The 20,918-nt window shown below is 34.1% G+C and overlaps 1 protein-coding gene across 2 annotated transcripts in view; it reads right to left on the reverse strand.

The window, feature by feature from the left end:
* Positions 1-20,563, reverse strand: part of LOC111696990 (acetylcholinesterase) — a 32,968-nt gene extending 12,405 nt beyond the window's left edge. Inside the window, exon 1 of one of the 2 annotated variants that reach the window (XM_023466841.1) lies at positions 20,257-20,563. The gene's annotated coding sequence lies outside the window, so the exon portion shown is untranslated. Of the gene's footprint in view, positions 1-6,890; positions 6,985-20,256 lie in introns of those variants that run through there. The other variant, XM_023466847.1, reaches the window with a different exon arrangement.
* Between the last annotated feature and the right edge of the window lie 355 nt (positions 20,564-20,918).

The following is a 20,918-nucleotide window of genomic DNA, read 5'->3' on the forward strand; positions in this document are numbered from 1 at the left end:
TAGCCCATTTGGTCCAGCCGTTTGGCCCACTGCACTGTAGGCAACATGTATATATAAATGAATTGTTTTATTATATACCAACACTATAGGCAACATGTATATATAAATGAATTGTTTTATTATATACCAACACTATAGGCAACATGTATATATAAATAAATTGTTTTATTATCTACCAACACTATAGGCAACATGTATATATAAATGAATTGTTACCAACACTATAGGCAACATGTATATATAAATGAATTGTTTTATTATATACCAACAAAGGATGATATTGTAATGATTTTTATATATCAGCCCATTTAAATGTTAAATGTATTAGGTAGCGGAGTAACGAGGTGTGAATTGATTCGGTGAAACCCACGCACCTCTGCCCCTTTAGTAAAAGTAAATTAAACCCATATGAAATTCAAATGTACTATGGCTGCCCGTGAACCGTGAATATAAGAAATAAAAAGTTCCTTACAGTCGTCTCTGAAATCTCATCCTGTATATAATGAATGATATGGTGTATGTTGGAAACTTTAAAAACTAACCAAAAATCAACACTTTTTATTTTGACATACAGAAAAACTTTGATATTTGAGAGGAAAAAGTTAAAAAAGGATTCTAAGATATATATATATATATACGAGCTGTGTAATATCCACCGAAGCTTAAAATTAGTTTTGGGGGTCGAGAAAGAAAGTAGTATCTTTTTGTTCTGTTGCTCTTGGTATATAATGTATAAAATGTATATAATGTATATATTTAATCTATACATTCCTCCATTACAGGGTTGACAGATAGAATGAAATATTAACCCTATTTTCCTTATTCTCTCTCCCCCTTTCCTTCAATCATTCCTACATAAGCTTGTCTACATCCTTACTTATTCCATTGTTTTATTCCATTCCTAATTTCCCATTCTATTCCATTCTTCCTTATTATTCCATTTTTAATTCCTCTTCATAATCTGTTTTTACTTATATTCTTTATTCCTGTTCCTATTCCATTCTACTTACTTCATTTATTATTCCATTGTTCCATCCCTAATTTCTCATCCTATTCCATTCTTCCTTATTATTCCATCCTTAATTTCTATTCTTTCGGACTTATTCCATTTAAAACTTCTCTTTCTATTCCATTCTTACTTTAAAATTCCATCCTTAATTCCTCATTCTATTCCATTCTAATTTACTAATTCCATCCTTAATTCCTCATTCTATTCCATTCTTATTTAATTATTCCAAATTTTGCACTTGTTCCATTTTTAATTTCTTTATATCGATTTCATCCAACTTTTTTCATTATCTCTAATTTAATATTTTTTTCAATCCTATCTGCATTATACCCTCTCAAGGTTTGTAGAGAACTTATATCAGGGGGCGGAAACGTCATGTGTGTGTGTCTGTACCAAAAGAGTGTGCGTCTGTGATAAGGAACCGAATAGTTGTACTGTCGGTGTAACAGAAGAATCTTGGTATTTGTACAGTCTAGGAGAGTACATTTTCTTGTTGTTAATTGTTTACTTAAAAATAAGTTTGATATGCAATATATAATTTATATATTTACACAAGAGGTAATAGAAATTGAAAATGTCACAAGCCAAATTTTCATGCAAAGAATATAATTTGATTAAAGTTTTTAATAAACAACTCATTATTCAAGCTTAATTATAATTGACGACATTACTCTGCACTTTCCTTGACTGTAGTCATGTGTGTGTGTCTGTACCAAAAAGAGTGCGCGTCTGTGATAAGGAACCCGTCTGCAAAGCATTGCGACTGGGTTTCTCCTGCCAGACCAGCGCCATTTCCCTTCTCTTTATTCTTGTTTCCTGACTTATATCCACGTGTCATAGTTCAAATATAATGAAAACATACTTGGTGAAAAAATGAAAAAATATTTCTAACTTGATCTAAGTTTGAATGAGGGCTGGGGTTGAACTACTTGTATAATTATGCATTATTTAATAATTTTTTTTTGCATTTGAATGCATTATACTTAAACTTGTCAAAACTTTCATCAAGTAGTTGTAAATTATTCAAAACAAACATACTTTTTAACAAAAAAGAATCAATTTAACTGTAATCAATATTGGGCAACACGATATTTTGTAAATTTGCAGTACGTTGTACATTATTAATGATCAATTTTTGTAAACTTCTACGTAAAAACAATTACTCATTTAAACTGCGTTCCAAATGAATACGTAGCATAGTTAGCTTATTCATGTGATGTATAGGACGTATATCTTAAATTGCAACTATTTCTAACTGTGCTGTAATACTAACATGATTGCCTTAATCATGTGATATAGATAATGACGTAAAAATTGTAATTACCTCTTTTACCTTAACTTGTAACATATACAGTTCAAAGACATTAGTTAGAATTAGAACTCCACTTTGATTACAGTGTAGAGATATTATACCCTCATTGAAACATACGGGGTGAGATCGTACCTAAGGTACTTGGTACAGATCGATTATGGAATTGTTTGATAGCTACGCCTTTGTCCCTGTGTGACATTTAGAGCTCCATTAATAGCTAGTTTGATAGCTACGCGTGTTTTCCTGTGTGACATTTAGAGCTCAATTAATAGCTTGTTTGATAGCTACGCTTATGTCCCTGTGTGACATTTATAGCTCGATTAATAGCTTGTTTGATAGCTACGCCTGTGACCCTGTGTGGCATTTAGTGCTCTATTAATAGCTTGTTTGATAGCTACGCTTGTGTCCCTGTGCGACATTTAGAGCTCCATTAATAGCTTGTTTGATAGCTACGCTTGTGACCCTGTGTTGCGTTTAGAGCTCGATTAATAGCTTGTTTGATAGCTACGCTTGTGACCCTGTCTTGCATTTAGAGCTTGATTAATAGCTTGTTTTGATAGCTATGCTTGTGTCCCTGTGCAACATTTAGAGCTCCATTAATAGCTTGTTTGATAGCTACGCTTTTGTCCCTGTGTGACAGTTAGAGCTCCATTAATATCTAGTTTGATAGCTACGCGTGTTTTCCTGTGTGACATTTAGGGCTCAATTAATAGCTTGTTTGATAGCTACGCGTGTGTCCCTGTGTGGTATTTAGTGCTCGATTAATACCTTGTTTGATAGCTACGCTTGTGACCCTGTCTCGCATTTAGAGCTTGATTAATAGCTTGTTTTGATAGCTATGCTTGTGTCCCTGTGCGACATTTAGAGCTCCATTAATAGCTAGTTTGATAGCTACGATAGCTACGCGTGTTTTCCTGTGTGACATTTAGAGCTCAATTAATAGCTTATTTGATAGCTACGCTTGTGTCCCTGTGTGCCATTTAGAGCTTGATTAATAGCTAGTGTTCGTATTGACACTGATAGCTAACGAGATCGCGCCCAGTGGTAGTGGCGCTGATAGTTCACGGAATTGTATCCGTGTGGATCGTGTCCTGGTTGACTTTGATAGCAGACGGGTTGTACCTGGACTGATACACAAATCCGATTCATTTCAAGAATAGGACCGACATCTAATCAGCTAGAGCGAGCTGTACAGTACACGTAGAGATTATACCAGGCAAAAAGGGACGGCACACCAAATGAACCATGACCCTTCTAGGGAAATTCACGTGAACAAAAGAAACGATTAAATAAAATCTGTAAAAAACTGCGAAATTTTAAGCACTCTCCCTTTAAGAGTTTGATTTTCTAAACTGACTCTTTAACTGGCCTGGAGGAGTTGAAAGAATAAACCACCCACTGGGGAAAATATTTGGGAAAAGTGGAAGAAGAAAAATTGGTTTTTGTTCCAAGTTTTCCCATCAAGAGCTTGAGCTAAAACAATTTCATGACAGAACTTTATCAAGTGTTTTATAATCTAAATCTTTTATTTTTTCTCACAAAGTAGCGATCAGATATGGTGAGTTGTCAATTAGTGGAATTAAGGTGAATCGTTTTCAGTGATTTCAACTCATTTCTTCAAATTCTATGAAAAAAGCTTCATAATAGTTTTGAATAAATACAGGATCGAAATGCCGGTTTTAATTGCTTGTTTGTATAGCTCTAAGTACAGAACAACCAAAGAATTTTAGTTAAATTTTCAAATCAATATTCATAAAAAGATGGAACCTGCAGTCAAATGAAAGTAAAGAAATTGAGTATTTGTCACAAATTCAAATTTTCTAATCCTTATATCTTTTAATGGCGTAAACCTTAAGATATTTCTAACTTAAATTATTGATCTTCTAGAATTCATAGTTTAAAATATCCAAGGTAATACAAAGATGGATTCTAAATTCAAAGTTTGTGACAAAGACTCAATTACTTCGTACTTCGATTTTTAAAAAGGTCTAGCTTTTTAAGCGAAATGGAACCAACTTATTCTTTAGTTGAATCTAAATTCTTCAAATATTTGTTTGAAAAATAATGCCACTTCCTCCCCCTCTTGTTTATCTGAAAGGTGACGTCATTTTGATTTTAACAAATAAATACCTTTATGTTAATAGGGAACCCAGCTTTGCCTAGAAACTAAGTTTTCTTTATAAGCGTCAATCTACTCAACTTAAAATTAAAATAAAGCTAAGAACATACCCGTGGTTCTTCCAAGTTCCTCAGTCAAAATTTGAGGCAAATCGGTTTGGTGGTTCTTGAGTTATGATCGGACAAACAAACAAATAGAGATTACTACTTTATATTTATAGATATAATATCAAAATACTAAAAGCATTTAAAAACTAAGAACGTCTTCGATATTCTGAACAGAACTTTTTGGCTTTCTCAAAATATTTCTATCATTAACAATTTGTTCGTCAATTTGTACGAAATGTTCGTGTTTTGGTCAGTTTTGTATCAATGACTCAATGTTAGGATTTCTTCTAACAGTGTGTAGCTTGCTTAAAAAAACAGTTAAAGAAGGCTAATGCGCTGAATATATATAAATAAAAATGTTAATGTATCTTGTAAATTATAGTTAATACAGTGTACAATATGAACTAATGATGAAAATGTTGAAAATGAACAATGTAGAAATTAATATTTTATTCAAAAAGAATAATAAAAAAATAAAGAATTGCCATAAACTTCGGCGGAATAGACTTTTATGCATTCATCTACAATCAAAGCTTAAAAACAAACTAAAGAACTTGATAATCTAAGACATGAAGATCTGGATCATGGATATCTGTGACATGAAAATATAAACCACTGTAACATATAATAAGATATCCGGATCATATATATCTGAGACATTAATATATAAATCATGATAATATGATATTAAGAAATCTGGATCATAGATATCTGAGTTGAAAATATAAATCATAGATATCTGTGACATAAAGATCTAAATCATGATAATATGAGATATGAAAATATTTGGATCATAGATATCTGTGACATAAAAATAAAAATCATAGATATTTGTGACATGAAAATATTAATCATGGATATCTGAGACATTAAGATATAAATCATGAAAATATGAGACATGAATATCTGGATCAATAATCACAGATATCTGTGACATGAAAATATAACTCATATATATCTGTGACATAAAGATCTAAATCATGATAATCTACGAAATGAAGATTTGGATCATGGATATCTGTGACATGAAAATATTAATCATGGATATCTGTGACATGAAGATGTAAAACATGATAATCTAAGGCATGAAGATCTCAAACATGGTAATCTAAGACATGAAGATCTAGATTATGGAAAATCTGTGACATGAAAATATAAAAATCTATGTTAAAGCATTTTTGTACCTAATTATATTCCCTGCATTAATGCTAGAGAGAGAATCCTTAATTCATGTTCTTGAATAATTTATATATAATAACGTCGAGCTCTGCTGATAAATAGATAAACAGTTTAGACAAAGTTACTTCTATCTATGTCTATTCCCTACCATTAGAAGTAAACGCAGATCCGGCCCTAGGCCCAGCAAAAATTAAACTTAAGCCTTTCGCTATGCTTTGAAAAAAATATTGATGATAAGATTAGGTGTTATGCATCAGTATAATTTTGTCTAGTTTAGTGTAATTTCAGTTGATTGACTTACTTTTAATTACAACCTTGATGGAAATAATGCCATAATCAATTCACAGCAGAAATAAATATTTAAGTGTAAAATAAAGTGGCACAATTTCCTTGCTAATCTCTTGTAAAGAAAAACTGTTTAATTCTAATTATATTTTGATAAAACTATTGCGTTCTTTATCATTCTTCCTCTCTTCATTGTGAATTTCATTATAAACGTGCTATAAAGTAATCATCTATAAAGTTAAACTAGCTGTACATTATAGCACGTGTGCTATAGAGTTTTGATTTGTTCCCGGATTTTCTCCAAAAAATTTTAGGACATTTCCGAAATATTTCTTTTTCAATTAAATTAAAATAAAATTTATTTCAACTTTATTTTGCATTGTTTCAAAGCTTATTTGATCTAGAAATAGCCATTGAAATAAGACAAGTACACAAAAGTTTCATATAATTACCTTTAACACAATTATTTTGGCACGAGTTTTAAAGTTAAAGTTATAAAGTTTTTGGACTTGAGATATTAGATTTAATTATCGTTAAAACATCTGGAACAAAAAAACATTAAAGTTTTTTTAATTTTAAAAACTGCAAATATTCAAAACTCAGTTTATATATAAGCCACATCCCTATATACTTAAAAAATAAAGCTTTTAAAAATTATAAAAAATAATGGGACCCCATATCGAATGTAAATAGATAGATAGATGAATACAGCCTGCAGGAAAATCTTCTACTCTATTAGCATCTTACACAATATTATGATTAAACACTGTAAGAATAAGTTCTAAGCAATAACTGACAAAAATGCTAACCTTAACTTATCTTCTAAATTCAACTGCCTTCTTAAATGTCACTTATTCTAATAATATTTGAAAGTTTTACCTATTTTTGAATCCATATATAACTTAAACGTTTTTTCTTCTTCTCACAATGATATCAATAGTTTAACTACTACACTGTATAATCAAACTTAAATGTTTAGATTTTAAATACAATTATTCCTTATCTTTATAATTTAGAATTGAGAGTATTCAGAGCTTACATAGGTGATCATGCAGTGAATAAGATTAAAAGATTTTGTTTGTATCCACTCCAGTGCTACGGTCAAAGAGAATAGAATATATATTAGAGGGGAATTTAGACAATCTTTCGGTATGAATTTTGTCAGTCCCTTTCAGCCTGAAAGGGAGTTCAAAGTGTACAAATCATGTAAATGTTCACAAATTATATGCAGTAGAGTACATTCATTCAGTATGTTCCCTAGACTATCCATTTCAATTTCGAATTTTTTAAAGCTGTTAATTAAACTTTATAAAATGAATTAGGTGAATAAAAAACATCATTTGATTTATAGTTATAACGGAAAATCATTGTTTGTAAAGTGAAAGGCATAAAGTCTATGTGAAATGATCATTGGTCAATTATGAAACCAGCCTATTCCATAATTTGGTTTTCTTTTCATATTGATTTTAGATTTTCTATAAAAAGATGTTCCAGGGCCCAAAAGTTTATATAGCGCAAATATGTGAAGTACACCTACAGTATGGAAACAGTACAACAAAATGGCCGTTTTACACTTTTTTCTAGTAAATTCCACTCTAATAGATATTCTATTCTCTTTGGCTACGGTGTATTGTATTTAAGTCTAGTCACAAATTCAAATTTTCTACTCCTTTTATCCTTTTACCCTACTACAATCCTTCTACAGTGCACCTGATATTTGGACCCAGCAATTATTCTTTTAAGCCTGTACAGTATCGTGCACAGGTGATATTAGAACCACGCATTATCCTTTTAAGCATGCATACCAAATACATTCTAGTATATTACAATAGATGGCAACGTAGAATTTTTACACTCTCTGTACAGCTGTATTCAGACGTCACAAGTGTCAACTTAGTTTTAATGTCCGACAAAATTATTAATAATAGTGATAAATCTTAGAATAAAGAGTGCTCATCTTACAGTAAAATAAGTGCAATTTTATGTGTTCTTTATTTTCTGTTTTTGCACATTTTATTGAATCTTGGAAAACATGGCAACTAACGTGAGAAAATTTCGTACACTTGTGACGTCGTGTATAATTGACCCATTTCTCTGTTGCCACCTATGGTACTTGATAATCTATTTGATAAATACAGTACCGTACAGAGGAGATATTTGGACCCAGCACGACCCCTAGCCCAGCTGGGCGGACAGACGGGTTTAAATCATTGCTTATTAAACTTTCCTGTTTTCAGTTTGGGGTTGCACGGCCAAAGTATGCTAATTTTAGTTTAATATTTCAGTAAGTTCAGAGAGATCGGAACATTTGTGTGGATATGGTTAATCCTCAATATCCAATGTGAGTACCTTTAAAGAAACTGAGTTTTTGCCACACACAAATTTTCTAATTCCTAGATCTTTACAATCTGATGATGTAAACCTTTGATATTTTAAGCTTAGATTGTTTTATCTAACAGAATTCAAAGTCTGATATATCAAAAAGCTACAACATTGGGTTGCAAAGATATAGGGGTTAGAAAATTTGGCACTGTGGCAAAAACTCATTTCCTATGAGGTTCAATGCTTGATCTCTCAATTATATACATCACAGGATATCGAAGATCAAGAAATTTAATTAATTTAATTAAAGATAGAGATAAATGCTTGATTTCAAAATTCAAAATACAATATTTCCTACCGGACTACAGATAATTCAAAAATACAAACAAAACTTTTTATTGAGCGAAATTAAAAACAATAGCGAAATTTTTGTTGAGACGCCTCGACAAGAAAATAGAGAAGACGGCCAAAATTATTTAATAATCCTACGACATTGCGTGTTGTGATAATATCTTTTTATAATAGTTCTGATACATTAATAATAAAATATGATACTTTCTTATATTTTGCTGGGTTCTACATTATTCTTTGAATATTTTAAAAATAAATTAGATCAGCTAGCTCAATGACATTTTCAAACTTATTTATCAAATTCTAACAAGTTAAAGCATTTTAATTTTTCCTTTATATTTGTGTGTGTTAAGCCAGGGCCTTATACTGTAGGCCGGAAATTAAATAAAAGTTGAAAATAGTTTAGGCACAAACATATTTATCATAATAGAAATCTACAGTTGGGGACAATATGGGAACACTTGCTACAGTTGGGTACAACATGGAGAAACTTGCTACAGTTGGGGACAACATGGAGAAACTTGCTATAGTTGGGGACAACAAGGAGAAACTTGCTATAGTTGGGGACAACAAGGAGAAACTTGCTACAGTTGGGGACAACGTGGAGAAACTTGCTACAGTTGGGGACAACATGGAGAAACTTGCTACAGTTGGGGACAACAAGGAGAAACTTGATTCAGCTAGGGGCAACATGGAGAAACTTGCTACAGTTGGGGACAACATGGATAAACTTGCTATAGTTGGGGGCAACAAGGAGAAACTTGCTACAGTTGGGGACAACGTGGAGAAACTTGCTACAGTTGGGAACAACGTGGAGAAACTTGCTACAGTTGGGGACAACGTGGAGAAACTTGCTACAGTTGGGAACAACGTGGAAAAATTTGCTACAGTTGGGGACAACAAGGAGAAACTTGATTCAGCTGGGGGCAACATGGAGAAACTTGATACAGTTGGGGACAACGTTGAGAAACTTGCTACAGCTGGGGGCACCATTGAGAAACTTGCTACAACTGAGGACAACATGGAGGAACTTGCTGCAGTTATGGAAAACATGGAGAAACTTGTTACAGTTGGGGACAACAAGTAGAGAAAATTGCTACAGTTGGGGACAATATGGAGAAACTTGCTACAGTTGAGGACAACATGGAGAAACTTGCTACTGCAGTTGGGGACAACATGGAGAAACTTGCTACAGTTGAGGACAACAAGGAGAAACTTGCTACAGCTGGGGGCAACATTGAGAAACTTGCTACAGTTGAGGACAACATGGAGAAACTTGCTACAGATAAGGAAAACATGGAGAAACTTGCTACAGTTGGGGACACAACGTAGAGAAACTTGCCAAAGTTGGGGACAACGTGGAGAAACTTGTTACAATTGGGGACAACATGGAGAAACTTTCTACAGTTGTGGACAACGTGGAGAAACTTGCTGCAGTTGGGGACAACATGGAGAAACTTGCTACAGTTGGGGACAACATGGAGAAACTTGATACAGTTGGGGACAACGTGGAGAAATTTTCTAAAGTTGGGGACATTAAGGAGAAACTTGATACAGTTGGTGACAACATGGAGAAACTTGATACAGTTGGGGACAACATGGAGAAACTTTCTACAGTTGGGGACATTATGGAGAAACTTGCTACGGTTGGGGGCAACATGGAAAAACTTGATACAGATGGAGACAACGTGGAGAAACTTGCTACAGTTGGGAACAACATGGAGAAACTTGATACAGTTGGGGACACCGAAGAGAAACTTGCTATAGTTGGGCCAACATGGAAAAACTTCCTTCAGCTGGGGGCAACATTGAGAAACTTGCCACAGCTGGGGGCAACATTGAGAAACTTGCTACAGTGGAGGAAAACATGGAGAAACTTGCTACAGTTGTGCACAACACGGAGAAACTTGCTGTAGTTGAGGAAAACATGGAGAAACTTGCTACAGTTGGGGACATAACATAAAGAAACTTGCCACAGTTGGGGACAACATGGAAACATAGCTATTACAGTTGGGGACAACATGGAGAAACTTGCTAAAGTTGGGGACAACGTGGAGAAACTTGTTACTTTTGGGGACAACATGGAGAAACTTTATACAGTTAGGGACAACATGGAGAAACTTGTTACAGTTGGGGACAACATGGAGAAACTTGCTACAGTTGGGGACAACATTGAGAAACTTGTTACAATTGCGGACAACTTGGAGAAACTTGATACAGTTGGGGGCAACATGGAGAAACTTGCTACAGTTGGGGACAACATGGAGAAACTTGTTACAGTTGGGGACAACAAGAAGAGAAACTTGCTACGGATGGGGACAACAAGAAGAGAACTGGAATGGATACAATTTTAAATTGCATAATAACAATATATCGTTCTAATTATATTATTATACTGCTCAATTATCTGTAATATCGGTATCATTTTTCTTTTCCAAGTTTTCGTCTTCCTAAGGTTTACAAAAGATATTTAAGACCTAACTATTATACATTACTATGCTTTGATGGAGCTTCGCGCCCATCTTCGATTTAAACTTTTAATTGCTTATCTATCTGCGGTCATTTCTCTTAATAAATTATCAAACAATTACAACAATTTCCGCGGATTTATAGATATTTTTTTTGTTGATCAAAAAATCAAATTTTTAAAGCAAATTTTTAATTTCTGACTTCCATATAAACCTTTGCTGGGATCATGTGAGGTTCCACAAAAAAATTGGGCCCGATTGGTTCAGCCGTTTTTACATTTGTTGGATACAAAGAGACAAACAAACAAAGTATATATTGATTGTAATTAGTGTTGCGAGTGGTTTTTAGAATATATTTTAGTGCCCCATGGCATAAACCACTCATGAAGTTTAAACCCAGAAACTGGTTCTTCATCCTTGATATTTATTTTTCAAGTAGATAAATAGAGAGATAGTTAGTTAATTGAGGATATAGAGGAAAGATAGAAAGAAAGATGGTCCATACAGCTAAATGTGCCGATTATTAAATATGTAAATCATGTACTGCGTTAAACCCATTCAATGTACGTAGATATATATAAATCCGTCAGACCCATATTGTGATTGCTTAACTACGTTAAATATATAACAGCGCATAACTTGTAATTACGTTGCACTGTTAAGATCTAAACGGAAGAAATATACCTTAGTTGATAAAGAACCTCTCGATCCACTTTGATTACAGTGTTATGAGTAATTTGGTATTTGTTGAAACATACAAATTGATTGCTATTGTCTGGTTGACATGGCTAAGATCGTTGCATTGCATTTTGGCTTGATCTTTAAATCGCTATTGTCCAGTTGACATAGCAAACGAGATCCCAGCGGCGTTGATAGTTCACGGGATTGTAGTCGTTTGGATTATGTCCTGTTTGAGACATTAATCAATAGATCACTATTGTCCTGTTGACATAGCAAACAAGATCGCGCCCAGTGGTAGTGGCTTTGATAGTTCGTGGGATTGTAGCCATGTGGATTATGTCCTGTTTGAGACATTGATCAATAGATCACTATTGTCCTGTTGACATAGCAAACGAGATCAGTGGTATTGGCTTTGATAGTTCAGGGGATTGTAGCCATGTGGATTGTGTACTGTTTGAGACATTAATCAATAAATCACTATTGTCCTGTTGACACAGCAAACAAGATCGCGCCCAGTGGTATTGGCTTTGATAGTTCATGGGATTGTAGCCATGTGGATTGTGTCCTGTTTGAGAAATTGATCAATAGATCGCTATTGTCCAGTGAACAACGCAAACAAGATCGCGCCCTGTGGTAGTGGCGTTGATAGTTCACAGGATATTAACTGTTTGTTGACATTGATAGTCAAGAGAATCTGAGTTGTACCTGGATAGATAATTGTTCGAAAAATTGTTATGGAGTAGGCGTTCACAACATATAGAGGATAGATGGGTTAGGATATAGAGACTAGTGATATAAGGGTATGTAAGATAGATAGATAAATAGATAAGGATATAGAGGATAGATACTAGATAGAGATAGATAAAGAGGATGTATTATACACATAGAGAATAGAATATATATTTGAGGGGAATTTACTAGAAAAAAGTGTAAAACGGGCATTTTGTGTTACTGTTTCCATACTGTAGGTGTACTTCACATATTTATGCTATATAACCTTTTGAGCCCTGGAATCTAAAATCTAAAATCTAAAATCTAGAAAATCTAAAATTATTGTTAAAAGAAAACCAAATTATGAAATAGGCTGGTTTCATAATTGACCAATGATCATTTCACATAGACTTTATGCCTTCCACTTTACAAACGAGGATTTTCCGTTATAACTGTAAATCAAATGTGTTTTTTATGCACCTAATTCATTATAAAGTTTATTTAAAAGCTTTAAAAAATTCGAAATTGAAATGGATAGTCTAGGGAACATACTGTATTAATGTACTCTACTGCATATAATTTGTGAACATTTACATGATTTGTACACTTTGAACTCCCTTTCAGGCTGAAAAGGACTGAAAAATTCATACCGAGAGATTCTTTAAATTCCCCTCTATATATTCTATTCTCTATGATTATACAGATAAAGAGATAGATAGGTATAGAAAAGGTTATAATGCAAGGAAAGTTAATTGCAGTTGCGTATACTCTGCGTACATATTAAAACCAGTTCTCTCCGGGCGAAATTTGCAAACAAGAATGGGTGCATCAGTTTTCGTTTAGTATCCGAGGATGTTAAAAGCATTAAATTTTGATAATTTTGATAATTCGCATAACAGTTTCCTATGACCAGAATATTTCATTAATTTTTTATATGAAAGATGGATCCCATGTCAGGCTTTGACGTCCGTCTTGTGTTTACGTTACCGCCCAGTGACAGTACACTGCAGTACAAAAGATAAATACACCTCTGAAATAACTTTCATTGCATTATAACCTTGGGTATAGATATAGAATAAAGAGGATAGATAGATAGTAAAGGAAATAGAGAATATAGAGATAGAAAGTTAGAGAGACATGTGAGGATACAAAGATAGATAGCTAGATGTAAAACTGAATTTAAAAGATACAAAGATAGATAGCTAGATGTAAAACTGAATTTAAAAGATACAAAGATAGATAGCTAGATGTAAAACTGAATTTAAAAGATACAAAGATAGATAGCTAGATGTAAAACTGAATTTAAAAGATACAAAGATAGATAGCTAGATGTAAAACTGAATTTACAAGATACAAAGATAGATAGATAGGCGAGGATATATCGAATACACTTTGTTTGACATGTTATTTTATAGGTTTGTTTATATCCTCAAAGCATTCAATATCACTCGTCTAAACTTATTTAGAACAAATTCATCCGAATACTTTTTTAAATTTTCTTTTCAAGAAAAAAGAATTTTTAGACTTAAAAAACTAAATAATTATCGAAAATGTATTTTTGCGTACTTCAAAAGTTGATATTTTTAAATTTATTTTGGAAAGAAAATGATATGTTGGAATAAACTTTTTCCCTCAAAACAAATAATAATTATTAGCCAAATAAAATCAATATTTCAGATTCCATTTTTCAAAACATACCTACAGGAAACTACCGGAAGAAAAACATGGTAAATAGTACTTGAAATTAAAGCACCTCCCCCCCCCCCTCGTAAATGCTATCCTTCCCCCTACCTCCTCCTACACCCCCCTCCTCCCCTGCAAAGTGCTAGACTGCTTATAAAAACAATGGCAAACATATGTATATTGTACACTACACACACATTTCCTTTAACGAAATGCTAAACCCAGAACATATGTGTCTAAATGATTTTTTTCTTCAATTGTTCCTGATTATTTGCAACTGTGTTAGAATTAAGTTTCTTTTTCATTTTTAAAGCAGTAGATTATTCACATATTGAGCTTCAGGTCGCTTCACGCTCCTTTTCCTTGTAACAATTTTAGCTTTAGATGTTGATTTTAATTTCGCGAATTTTTCATATTTTTGACGGATTTTTAAAAATGTTAGAAGTCGACATTTTTTGTCATTGCAAACTTTCTTATTTAACCAGCCAAATTATCTTTCCTGGTGGTTCCACAAAAAAATCGGCCCCTTTTGGTTAGATGTTTTGACCTCTACTGAAATCAAACAATCGAATATACATAAATATCACATTTGCATTGCAAGAGTTTAAAGAAACTAATATGGAACACATTGAAAACTAATTTAAATGAATTTAGTCTTTGCACAAACTTTAGCCTTTCCCCTTTAACCAGGTTGACTAATGCTGAATAATTTCTAGTAAACTTCCATTTGATGAGGGGCATGAACAATTCAATAATGAATGAGATATCAATATTTTTCTCTTTGAAATTGATTTGAGGAGTCCCGCTTCAGAAACCAGAGTTTTAATGATTTGAGCCGCATATCAAATCCGCCAAAAACCGGTTTCAATTGAGCACCGTTTTAAATCTTGAAAAATTGAATACAATTTTAAATGGAACAAACCATATTCGAGCCGCGTGTAAAAATTTAAGCCGCGGCTCAAATTCTGTAAATTCGAAGTCTGATCTTCCGTAGTTTCGAGTAGAAAAGCTTAAATAGTATTTTTGTGAATATAAGAAGTTGTTATTGATTGATTGATTAGTTCATGATATCTCATGCATGGTCTGACTTTAACTTCTATCATATACAAGCTATCCCCCACCTACCTCCCCCCCCCCTTTCCATCAATATCTATTGGTTTCCGAACAAAAAGAATAGGGGTGGGGGATTAAGGATACCACTGGGGAATATTAGTTTAGGGAGGGGAAATACAAAAAGGAGCAAGGAGGTAGATAAAAAGAGTAAAGGGGTAAAAACAAGAAAGGGGGTATTTCACTACTGGAAGGAGAGAGTACAGCTAAATTTTCTGTCAAGAAATATTATTTCATTAATAAAAAATACTTCATGTCTTGCCGTATTTACTCAAATATTTGATTAGACTTTATTAGACTAGATCTAGACTACACTAGACAAGACTAGAAAATACTAGGACTAGACTAGAATAGGAAAGACTAGCACTGTAGTAAATTCCCTACTCCAATAAATACTTTTAGATTAGTGCCAATCCACGTACAACTCAATCTCGAACTCCAGGTTCTCCAATAATACCTTGGTCAGTATCAATCCGGATATGACACTATATGTATTCTTCAGTATCTGTCTTACAAGATACAACTCAATCTAGAACTCAAGGTTCCTCAGTAATACCACAGTCAATATCAATCCGGATACGACTCAGTCTGTATTCTCAGGTATCTGTCTTACAAGATACAACTCAATGTAATTCCAATCTATATCTATCTTATTAGAAAAAAATTCAGGGCGCTTCTTGTTTGCCAACCAAGAAACAATTACTCTGACACCGTAATCACAGTGGAGTATTATTCCAACTAATGTATATTTGGGTTCTATGATACAGGTAAAGTTAATCAACGTAATTACAAGTTTTACGTAGTCATTTACAAACCTGATTTAGTTAAATTGTGATACAAGTTTTATATAGGTATTTACAGAGTAGTTAAGATTTACAGGTTTTACGTAGTTATTTACAAACTTAGATAATTAATAAAAGGCATAGTTAGGTTATTAATAACAACATATTTCAGGTTTACAGATATAGGGTTACATCGATATGAATTACAGTACTAGAACAGGAAGTACTAGACTAGACTTGACTAGACTAGACTAGACTAGAATACGAAGACTAGAACTAGAAAAGACTAGAATAAGGAAAGAATAGGACTAGACTATATAGACTAGAATAGACTAAACTAAATTAAACTAGACTAGACTGGAATACGAAAGACTAGTACTAGAATAGAATAGAATGGGAAAGACGAGTACCAGACTATAGACTACAAGAGGAAAGACTAGGACTAGACTATATAGACTAGAATAGACTAAACTAAATTAGACTAGACTAGACTAGAATACGAAAGACTAGTACTAAAATAGACTAGAATGGGAAAGACAAGTACCAGACTAGACTACAATAGGAAAGACTAGGACTAGACTATCTAGACTAGAATAGACTAAACTAAATTAGACTAGACTTGACTAGAATAGGAAGGACTAGACTAGGCAATACTAGAATAGGAAATACAAGGACTAGACTAGACTAGAATAAGAAGGACTAGTACTAGACTAGACTAGACTAGACTAGAATATGAAAGAATAGAAATAGACTAGACTATAATAGCAAAGACAAGGACTAGACTAGACTTGAACAGGAAAGACTAGTACTAGACTAGACTAGAATAACAAAGACAAGGACTAGACTAGACTAGAACAGGAAAGACTAGCACTAGACTAGACTATAATAGCAAAGACAAGGACTAGACTAGACTAGAACATGAAAGACTAGTACTAGACTAGACTAGAATAGGAAGGACAAGGACTAGTTTTGTATTATTGTGTTACTAATGTTTACAACCAGATTACAGGTCTATACCAAGCTTGGCTGCCAAGAAATGCAGTTAAGCATTCTTCAGTACAAGGAAAATTGGTTGTACTGTCAATTTACTACTCTACCCCCACCCCACTCCTCTACCCCCTTAATTAATAAACGAGTATGTAGACATTTTTAAAATCAAAATTTTATTTAGGTAAAAGTTGAATATTGACAATGTTTGATTAAATATGCATCGACTATTTGTATTTTCTAATGGAAATATTGTGTATTGATTAGTTAGAATATCAGAATATTGTTATTATATTTTAATGATGAAGGTGAAATGAGATATAACGATATTGAATATAATGGATATTATGCTAAATATCACATATTACAAACTGGGATATCAGGATATAAATTAAGAATTATAAAAAATGAAAATGAATATCTTGTGGATACGTGGGTTCATTATCTATAATCATGGCATATATCTAGTATGGATATCATGGCATAGATCTAGTATGGATATCATTGTATAGATATAGTATGGATATCATGGCATAGATCTAGTATGGATATCAGTATGGATATCATGGTGTAGATCTAGTATGGATATCATGGTATAGATCTAGTATGAATATCATGGTATAGATCTGGTATGGATATCATGGTATACATCTAGTATGGATATCATGGTATAGATCTAGTAGGGATATCATGGTATAGATCTAGTATGGATATCATGGTATAGATCTAGTATGATATCATGGTGTAGATCTAGTATGGATATCATGGCATAGATCTAGTATGGATATCATGGTATTGGTATAGTATGGATATCATGGCACAGATCTAGTATAGATATCATGGAATATATAGTATGGATATCATGGCATAGATTTAGTATGGATAATGGATATTATGGTATATCTTGGAATTCAATTAGTATAGATTCAGTATGGATACCGTGTCAGCTGCAGAAGTGACGAGAGTTAATCCAGATCTGATACCGTGGCAGCTCAAATCCAGATCTGATACCGTGTCAGCTCAATAACTGACGAGGGTTAATCCAGATCTGATACCGTGGCAGCTCAAGAACTGACGAGAATTAATCAAGATCTGATACCGTGGCAGCTCAAGAACTGACGAGGGTTAATCTAGATCTGATACCGTGTCAGCTCAAGAACTGACGAGGGTTAATCCAGATCTGATACTGTGTCAGCTCAAGAACTGACGAGGGTTAATCCAGATCTAATACCGTGTCAGCTCAAGAGCTGACGAGAGTTAATCCAGATCTGATACCGTGTCAGTGACGAGGGTTAATCAGATCTGATAACGTGTCAGCTCAAGAACTGACGAGGGTTAATCCAGATCTGATACCGTGTCAGCTCAAGAACTGACGAGGGTTAATCAGATCTGATAACGTGTCAGCTCAAGAACTGACGAGGGTTAATCCAGATCTGATACCGTAGCAGCTCAAGAATTGATGAGGGTTAATCCAGATCTGATACCGTGGCAGCTCAAGAACTGACGAGGGTTAATCCAGATATGATACCGTGTCAGCTCAAGAATTGACGAGGGTTAATCCAGATCTGATACCGTGGCAGCTCAAGAACTGACGAGGGTTAATCCAGATCTGATACCGTGTCAGCTCAAGAACTGACGAGGGTTAATCCAAATATAATACCGTGGCAGCTCAAGAACTGACCAGGGTTAATCCAAATATGATACCGTGGTAGCTCAAGAAATGACGAGGGTTAATCCAGATCTGATACCGTGGCAGCTCAAGAACTGACGAGGGTTAGTCCAGATCGAAATATATATTTAATAAAATGTGGAGCTAACAATACTTTATTAACTCTGTGATATATGGTTTATTAATATCATGTATCATGACATCAGGTTTATAGATTGATATCATGATATCTGGTCTATGCATATAATTGTATCATGAATAAGGTCTGTGAATATCATGATACAAGGTCTATGGATATCATTATATCATGACAGAAGGTCTATGGATATCATTGTATCATGATCCAAGGTCTATGGATGTCATGATACATGGTATACGGATATCATTGTATCAGGATACAAGGTCTATGGAAATCATGATACATGGTCTATGCATATCATTGTATCACGAATAAGGTCTATGAATATCATGATATAAGGTCTATGGATATCATTATATCATTACAGAAGGTCTATGAATATCATTGTATCATGATCCAAGGTCTATGGATGTCATGATACATGGTATATTGATATCATTGTATCACGATACAAGGTCTATGAATGTCATGATACATGGATATCATTATATCATGACAGAAGGTCTATGAATATCATTGTATCATGACAAGGTCTATGGATGTCATGATACATGGTATATTGATATCATTGTATCACGATACAAGGTCTATGAATGTCATGATACATATTCTATGCATATCATTGTATCACGAATAAGGTCAATGAATATCATGATATAAGGTCTATGGATATCATTATATCATGACAGAAGGTCTATGAATATCATTGTATCATGATCCAAGGTCTATGGATGTCATGATACATGGCATGTATGGATATCATTGTATCATGATACATGGTCTATGGATGTCATGATACATGGTATATTGATATCATTGTATCACGATACAAGGTCTATGAATGTCATGATACATGGTATATGGATATCATTGCATCATGATACAAGGTTTATGAATGTCATGATACATGGACTATGGATATCATTGTATCATGATATAAGGTCTATGGATGTCATGATATATGGTATATGGATATTATTGTATCATGATCCAAGGTCTATGGATGTCATGATACATGGTATTTGGATATCATAGTATCATGACACAAGGTCTATGGATGTCATTATACATGGTATTTGGATATTGTTTTGTCATCATACAAGGCCTATAGATGTCATGATACGGATATCATTGTCGCATGATACAAGGTCTATGGATGTCATGATACGGATATCATTGTATCATGATACAAGGTCTATGGATATCATGTTAGATTATGCGGTATTTGGTTCCTATTTTACTTCACTCTATTCCCCTGAGAATCTCTTAACATTGTTTATCTTCCTCTAGAATACAGTGTATCAACCCGCAGAACAAACAAACACACCGAACACACAATTACCTTAAGCCTTTCATTCCCAGATGAAAAGTTGTACTAGAGGTAAAGGGAGGAAGAAACCATGCAATAATGTTGACGTATCAGCTGATGTACTCTAGAATTGTCTACAATCTACATACTCAACCAAGAGTTTAGAACACTGTCTCAAAGTTTACTGCGGGTCCTCTCACATACTGCCAGATCTCAAACACTGGGAGAGTCTCCGGTAGGACCTGGATCTGGCTGTCAAGAATATATTGTAATGTATTGTGTGTATGTTTATATAAGTGTGTGTGTGTATACTCTACTAGAATATAGTGGACACTGTATGCTGGTCCTCCTCTTCTTCCTGCCTTCCCGGGCCTCAGCCCTTGCAGACCTCAACACCACACCAGGGGGCGGGACACAGAAGGCGTGGCAGTCACATTTATATATCTTCAACCTCATCTTTACCTTGCCAAACAACATTAAGCAGGAGATGGACCTCGGCCACCTAGAGCTCCAGGTTCTGGAATATCTAGGTTCCCATGGGAGGACAGAGGGAGACCATGAAGTGGGGATGGGGGGGAGCCATGAGGCAGGAGGGGGGGGGGGGGTTGAGGTGAGGGGAGGTTGGTCGGCTCATGGGAGGACGGAGAGAAACGAACACCAACAGCAAAACATTTCAAAACCTTATTCTATATAGT

This window comes from Eurytemora carolleeae, unplaced genomic scaffold, assembly GCF_000591075.1.
Source record: "Eurytemora carolleeae unplaced genomic scaffold, Eaff_2.0 scaffold65, whole genome shotgun sequence".
Taxonomy (NCBI): Eukaryota; Metazoa; Arthropoda; class Copepoda; order Calanoida; family Temoridae; genus Eurytemora; species Eurytemora carolleeae.